Source organism: Seriola aureovittata, chromosome 15 (genome assembly GCF_021018895.1).
Source record: "Seriola aureovittata isolate HTS-2021-v1 ecotype China chromosome 15, ASM2101889v1, whole genome shotgun sequence".
Lineage (NCBI taxonomy): Eukaryota > Metazoa > Chordata > Actinopteri > Carangiformes > Carangidae > Seriola > Seriola aureovittata.
Window position 1 is genome coordinate 13,101,663 of NC_079378.1, and position 8,330 is coordinate 13,109,992.

The following is an 8,330-nucleotide window of genomic DNA, read 5'->3' on the forward strand; positions in this document are numbered from 1 at the left end:
GGGTGGGAGGGTACAAGGATACAGGAAGAAGGATTACACAGTTTACCAAATACCTGGAGAAAACACTGAGGAAACAAAACATCCAGGTTTATTATTAGGTTAAAGAAAATCCTGCTTTTTTCAAAACCTGGTAAGTGGAAAAAAAAGACAAACAAAATACCAGACTTTAAAGTTGGTCATTGGAAAACCATGTTTAATCTAATTTGGGGCATTGTTCATGCTTTTAAGTATATGGAAGGATGACATATTTCTCCATGGGTTGAGACTAAGTGTAGGGTCATAAAATAGTTTCAAAACCATTTTGATGACAATTATTCAATAAAAGCACAGTAAGCCCAAATAAGACAGGATGTTTTTCTTGGTTCCTGAAAATGTGAAGTCACATGTGGGTTTTACCCAGCACCAATAATTTGCAATTTGCTTACTCGGGAGCCTGCTGGTGGTCTCCGGTCTCTTCCAGCCACACGTTGCCCTTTTCCGCCTGTAACTTGGGGCTGCTCATAACCTGACATTTTGAGAACCTTTTGATGCTTTGGCTCAGTTTACTATTGCACTTTTACTGTCTGTTACAAAGCAGGATGTTTCAGCTTTAGGCTATTATAAAGGTTCTGTGTTTGGTAGGTGGGTGAAGTATGCAGCCGTGGGACAGTAGAAGAAGTAGTGCTGACATTTCCATTGATCTTCTTTCACATCTGTAAGAATACATTTTTGTCCATGTCTGTTTCCGCCTCAAACTGTGTTTCCATTCCCTTCCTTCACTGGGTGTTTTTCATATTGCTGACCACGGCTGGGGTTACAGCTGTTATGCTGAGCTGTTCTATAGATACATGGCTGAGGTTAAGATAGGGCTGAGTTTGGATTAAACATAAAGCCTAAAACTAAAACAGTGTTATGGATAAGTTGGGCTCAGCGTTTCAAGGGAAATGCAATCGATGGGGAAACAGACTTCAACATAACACTGGTACAAATTGAAGAGGATTCTTTCTTCTTTCACCTCAGATGGCCTGAAAGTTTGTTTCCAATAATCACATTTCACTGCTCACACATACAGCTGATTCTGAGAGGAGTCTGCAGACAGACTTTTTTCAGTCATAACATTTTATCATCCGTTTATGCTCCATGTGAACATGTCCTAAGTTTATCAAAACCAGAATAAGAACTCATTTTGTGTTTTTGTATTCATCTTGTTTTTGGTCTTGACATTTCCTCAAAAGCAAGTTTCTCTGAACGTAGGAAACGAGGAATGTGTTTTGCATCGTGCTTTCTTCACGTTCACCCCAAAATGTCTCTAACTTGCTCGTCTTTCACAAAGAATGACGTCTTGTATTGTTGGCACTGCTTTCGTGTATTTTTTTTGTACTCTGACTAATTAAAGGAGAGATTTTTTTTTCACAACTTACTCCACATCTCGGCCTCTCCTTCAGTGTCACGCTCATGAGGAGCTTTTGTGTTTCAAATCAGGAGGGATAAAAGAGCATGTTAGGCTTCAGAGACTTGCTCGGGGGTTTTAAGAATGAAGGGATCTCTTGGCTTTTGGTGCTGATAATCGGCAGCTTCTCTCATTTCCCTTCAGCACAAAAACCTCCTCTGTCTGCCTCCATTACCATCCGAGGGAGAGGTTTCACCGCCCTGGGGTGAGACTGAGCCACCTGTAAGGCTGGGTTTATGCTCCAGGAGGAAGAAACTGCTCTGTTTCTTTATCACTGATCTTAAATAATACCTGTTTGGATTTTTATGGCTCCAAATTTTGGGGATAGAATTCTGGATTTTGAAGTTTCCACACACCAGATGTAAATTCGCATCCAAATTAATCTTGTGTACGGAACCAAAAAGCAGCCCCCTCCCTTCAAAGCCAGATGTGTGAAAGCAATACATTTTAAACAGTTTGTGAGCCACTCAGCTTCCCTGAAGCCTGTCGATAAGAGGCTTATGTCCCCCTGCAAAGAGGAGGAGGAAGTGAAGGATGAGGGGATGGAGAGAGGAAGGGAGGGCAGGAAGGATGAGGGAAACCCTGATGCTCTGCTCCTCAGGAGATCACAGGACTCCGAATGGGTTTACAGGAAATCAAAGGTGAGTGGAACAGTGACTCCCACTTAAGTGAGTTTTTGTACGAGGCTATACGTCACGGAGCCACGCTGAGAGAGCAATATTTGAATGGGTTGTGCTGACGTTCAGAACGCAGAGAAATGTGCACAAACCCCTCTTACAAAGAAATATGTTTTTATTGGCCATGCTAGCAGCATGGCTCTATGGATGGCAATGTTGTTTTGTCAGTCGGTCGCTCCGCCACGTTGTTCCAAGCTGAAATATCTCTATCTACTATTGGATGGATTGTCATGACATTTGGATGTATTAATATATATATTGATCCTCAGGCTTTTCATTTAGCGCCATCGTCAGGTCAAGATTTATATTTGACCTTCCCTTTGCAAAATGAACGACTTTCCCATCAGCCTCAGCTGCACTTTGTGTCTACTGCTAATTAGCATTTTTTTTTTGAATGCTTATATGGTAAACGTGATACCTGGCTAAGATCAACATGTTAGCACGTCACTTCTTTTCGAACGTACGGTTGGTTGTGACATTTCTAATAAATCTTACTCAAACAAAAACAAAAAAACAAAAATAAAACAAGCGTAACTTGTGTAATTACACTATGAAAGGAAAGAAAGAAGAAGAAAAAAAAGAAGAATATGGAGCTGCAAATGGTTGGAAGATGCAGACAATATGGTTTGTCTCTCCTGCAAGTGAAGTGGAGGTGGATCTTTTGGCAGGAACCGTGAGAGAAGTTGGACTCTGGTATCATCAAGGCAGGTATCTCCTCCTCAAACTGCTTGTCCAACACCAACTGATCTGGCAGAACTGATCTGGTGGTGACCAATCAGATTTAATCCGAACAGCGTCTGCCCAGTTTAAGTCTTGTTCAGATGTTCAAGATGAGTGCGAAATCATCCTGATGCAATAAAGCAAACTACAGTGAGGCTGTAGCTAATTCTTCAAGAACCGATGAACCCAGACATTTGCATGTTGCAAATTCAAAATCTAATATAGATATTGTTGATTAACGGTTGCACCAACAGCCGTCCCAGATCAAGCTTGATGTACTGTATTTCTACAAACTGAAAAAAACTTCAGGCAGCACCTTTAACCTTGTGTTGGTTACGTAGTTCCCCTCCATCCTCCCCACTTCCTCTCACCCCTACATTCTGCCCTTCGGCTCTCACTGTTGTGCTGACCTTCACGCTCCCTTCACCCCACTCTTCCGAAAAAAAAACCTCGGGGACAGGTTGTGTGTCGAGGGGCAGACAAACAGAAAGCCGGCGACAGACAGTCAGACGGAAGGGGTTGAGATGTCAGACAGAAAGCTGCACAGACCAGCCGACAGTTGGGACGGCAGACAAGCTGGCGGTGGGCGTCTCTCCCTTAACGAGGCCTGACAGCTTCCATGCAGGCTCATGCGACAGTGAAAGGGAGGATCGGGTTAGATTCAGAGTGTTTGATGTCGGGGTGGCACCCGTGTTTGAAGGCACCGCTTATTTCGCCTCTGTTTGCTTTTTTAAGCCCTGTTGTGTCAGACTGGCCGAGCTGCCCGGCGCTGCGGCGGCCAGAGCCTTCCAGTAAATTCACAGTGGCAGTCAAAAAACAAACGACCTGATATCTGCCCACTAACTGCCCGTTTCAACCCGCAAACTGATACCAACACCACTTGTCTGAATTGTGAGATTACCCAACATGCTGTTTTCTGTGGTACATACAAGAGTTTCATTCTTTATTGTGCAGCCGGAAGGGTCTAACTTTTTTTTTTTTTTGTGGTGTAAGCCAGGAAATCCTGGGTTGGCGTGCGGGCCTGGACGCCGTGTCCATTGTCTGGCCGCTCGCTCACTGCTCCCATTGATGCTCTTCATCCAGCTGTAAAATCTGGTGGGGTGGTGAAGTGTGTATGTGTTTGTGTGTGTGTGTGTGTGTGTGTGTGTGTGTGTGTGTGTGTGTGTGGAGGTGGTGTGGGGGTTGTGGGGGCGGATGCAGTCCACTCTCAAAACAAGATGTCACCCCCCCCCCCCTCGTCCCCCCCACCCCCACCCCCCTACCCTCTCAGATGGGTCAGAGCAGGGTAAGAGTGCAGCAGCGTTGGCATTGGAGGGATAAAAAACCTGCCGTGTTTGCTTCCTGTGTGCTTCCCCTGCACTGTATCCTCTCTCTCCCTCTCTCTTTCTCTCTCTCTCTCTCCCTCTCTCTTTCTCTCTCTCTCTCTCTCTCTCCCTCTCTTTCTCTCTCTCCCTCTCTCCCTCACCGGACTCATAGGTTTTCATGGTGCATTTCCCCTCTTCCACCGCGGACGTTCTGCAGTGTTTAACAAGGGGGGCAGATTAGCATAACAGCCTCCGCAGGAACCCTGTCAGCATTAAAACACACTTCCTCTGGAAGTGGCTTTCTGCATAATCTGTTCCCCCCACCCCCCAACCCCAGTGTAGAAAAAACTAACACCAGTCCATCCCTCTCTCTCTCTCTCTCTGTCTCTCTCGCTCCCTCTTTATCTGTCCGTCCCTCTTTGTCCCTCAGTCTGAAGGCGCTGCAACATCTGGCCTGACACATACTTGACATGCAGAACTGTGTAGTCCTTTAAAGCACGGTTCTTATTTTCTTTGCCCATCATTTCTATCAGTTGCGATAACACTGTACTCACCAAAGTAATTACTGAGATTTGGGAACATCTGAACGGACAACAATAATTACACTGGTTGTAAAGAAGCCAACAGTTTATATGGATCATCTAAACCACTTTATTTGCTGATAAGCAAAAGTGAGTACACCTGAAATGTCTGCAATATTGCACAGGTAAACTGTCTGAAGGCACAACTAAATCTTGGTGGTTGTACGGTCGAAGTTGGACCAGGAAGTCGATTTGCAAACTGTCATGGACGTTTGTATCAGACAGAAAGTTGAACTAACCCGGGGTTTTATTTACAACCTGTTTCACTGTCTGACTGCTCTTCTTTTTTTTACCCCATCAGACGTCTTTTTAGAGATGGTGTTTCCCAGATCAGACCTGAGCTCTGATGGAACTAGAATTATCCTTTGAGAAAAGGTAAATCTACACAGAGCAAAGGAAATACAGAGCTGCACTACATGCAGCATGTTCTCATGAATGATCTGATTTCTTATAGATTAACTAAGTTTTTTCCTCCCCTGTTTTCATTGCTCCGACAAATGCTGTTTTTATTATCATTTATCAGTTTCTAATGTCAGTGTTGGGACTATGGGCGCGGATTAGCTGTTGAGCTAACCCCAGCACACTGCTGACGTTAAATATCAGTGTTGATTAATGTGCATTGTTCACCTATAAATACACAAATAATCTAACAATACACAATGTAATTCAATGTGTTTAAAATGTTCCCAGGTTATAATGCCATAAAATTGCATAATGTATCTCAGTGCCATTACAGATCCCCTAGATCTATGCGAATAGGAAATTATCATTGGAAAGTTTCACTGTAGCTCTTCATGCAACAGAAACAAGTCAAATGAAGCAGCCCGCCTGTGTTTGTGTTGTCTGCTGTTAAAACAATGACTGAGCAGAATTACTGGAAAAAGAGATGTTACTGTTACTGTAATATTAACAGACCAAAGCACTTACAGTTGTGCAGCAGCAGAGGAAAGGAATTGTTTGTTGAATGTTTCTCTGTCTCTGTTTTTTTGGGTTTTTTTCACCCACCAAGCTCTAAACCTGAAACCACATTTAACAGCAAAACACAAGAAAAAGAAGCCAACAAAAACACAAGAAGTGAGCACGTCCCTTGTTCCGGGATATTTGAGGCAGATCAAAACTTTTTCAAAATTTCAGCTCTGCCACATTCCACTACAAAACCCATCCGGAGGATAATAAGACCGACCTCTTCCGATTTAAAAAAAACTTCACTTGTTTTGCTTGTGGAGTCATCCATATTCTCATGTTCCCACATCCGGACCAGGAAGCAGCTCTGAGCACAAGGAACAGGTGGATCCACAGCGCAGTCAGCTGGACGCTCTGATACAGTCTCTAAGCATGGGAAGGCCTCTGCTGTAGTGTAGCCTACTGTAGAGCATGAAGTAGACTTCTCAGCTCCACTTCAATCTACTCTGGTTCACTAACTCTCTCTGCTCTACTTGACCCTACTCCACTAGTCCTAGTACACCACTTTGGTCCAGACTGAAATATCTCTGCAACTATTGGATGGATTGCCATTCAATTTTGTACAAACTTTAATGTTCCCCGGAGGATGAAGCCTACTGATTATGATTTCGCTTCAGCTCAAAATTTACAAAAAAAAGTTTAATACTTTGGTTTACGACCAAACTAATGAGTTTCATCAGCAGCTGTTTTATTGCGCTTAGCAAATGTTAGCATGCTAAAATGCTAAATGATGACGAACATGATGACTACGAATGAGACGATAAACCTGCTAAACATCAGCATGTTAGCATTTTCATTGTGAGTCTGATCAAGATGCTTGAGCTTTATTCAAGCTCAATTTAGTAAACATGGAAGTGGAAGTAAAGCTTTGTAGAATAGAGCTGAGTAGAAAGGAAATGAGTGGAGCAAAGTAGAATAGTTTCAGCTGTGCATTGAAGATAGTAGAGCAGAGCAGAGCACAGTAGGATATAAAAAGAAAATGAGAAAAGAAAAGAGACGCTTCACGGTCCCATATGTTCACAATAATAAATACACACATGTACTCTCCCTCTCTCTCTCTCTCTCTCTCACACACACACACACACACTTGAGGTGGACAGATAGTGCAGCGTGCCAGGACTTGAGAGGAAACATATTCGAGAGACGGTTCAAGTGCATACTTGGGATTTCAGATCAGGTTTCAGCCTCTCGGCCCTGCAGCACCGGATAGATTTGATTATGGCAACAACCACAGGCCAAATCTAATTAGCACATTATTCACAGCAGGATGTCAACCTCGTGTTTCAGCATGAGCTACGACGTCTATACTGTTTTATGGTCATCTGGAAGAAACCGACGGCCTCTTGGCATCTCGCCTCAGAGTGTTTGTGTTGCCTGATAAAATGATCAGTGAACAGGGAGGTGAAAATATATGACATGCCGAGAAAACCAGAGGATCCAACATGTGAAAGCTTATAGCAAAGAAACAGAGATGAAGCCGTTAAAGTTTGACTTTTATAGGTATGCTGCAACAAAGCTTTGATTTAATGCAGAGTAAAATGTTCTACGGAAATTCAGACGTTGAGTTTATTCAAGCAAGATGATGACATCATGCTTTTTACTATCGTGTTTGTATTGACATGAAAATGGGTCGATGACACTTCAGTCATAAAATCCAAAATGAAAGATTTTTCTATACCACAAAAAACACTTTAAAATACAGGCGTGAGCCGACCATCTAAAGAATCTATTACAGTGCAATCTTTTTAAAACAGCCCCAGTTATTGAATTAAGAAGAGAATTCATGTCACCATGTAAAGGGAATCACAGTTTTGCTTCAGCTAAAGGGTGAAAAATTTAAAAAATGAAGCTGCAGGAGCACGCAATGAAGACAGATGTGTCACAGTGCTGAAATTGTTACTTCACTGCAAAAAATCCAGTTAAATGAGTACATATTGTGTTTATCTATGAATGTGTTTGTGTGAAACAAAAGCTTCAAGCGCCAGCAAACTGACATGAAACTATCAATCAGGTCTATAAATCATGATGGATAATTTTCAAAAAAAGGATCAAAACTGATGCAGTAAAACCAAAGTTTTTGTCTTATGGGTTAGGTTGGGGTTAAACGTAACACTCTGAAGAGTGTTCCGGGGGCTCTGGCTCAAGGTAACCATTGCGACCATCACCTACATGGGGCAAATGTAAATACAATGGCAGTCACAATGCTGAGGTATAGGAAGTTTGAGAAGTCAGTCTGGGCTCATAAACAGTGTTAATGATATTAGTTATGTAGCTACGCATGTTTCAGTTAAGTTACAACCTGCTCTATGTAGCTGAATGATGATGAGATCAGAGTAGGTGGACAGCAGCAGTCTGTAGAGTATGGTACAGGTGGTCATTTAGATCAGAGGGAGCAGGTAGCTGTAGCTTTATTAGTTACATTAGTGTTGTGTGTTGAGCAGCAGTGGAAGCACCTTAACTCTGTATTTGTACAGATGCAAAGAGAGAGGAAGCTTCCACCACAGAACTGGGTAGATCTCACTTTTGTGACTGCAGGCTGGGAGTTTGTGAATGGGGCTTAGACTTAACTCACTGGGCACAGTGGTGTGGTTTTGCTGCTCGACTTGGCCATATCCTGACTGAAAGGCCCAAAGCGAAGGAAAGTTGCATCACAGAA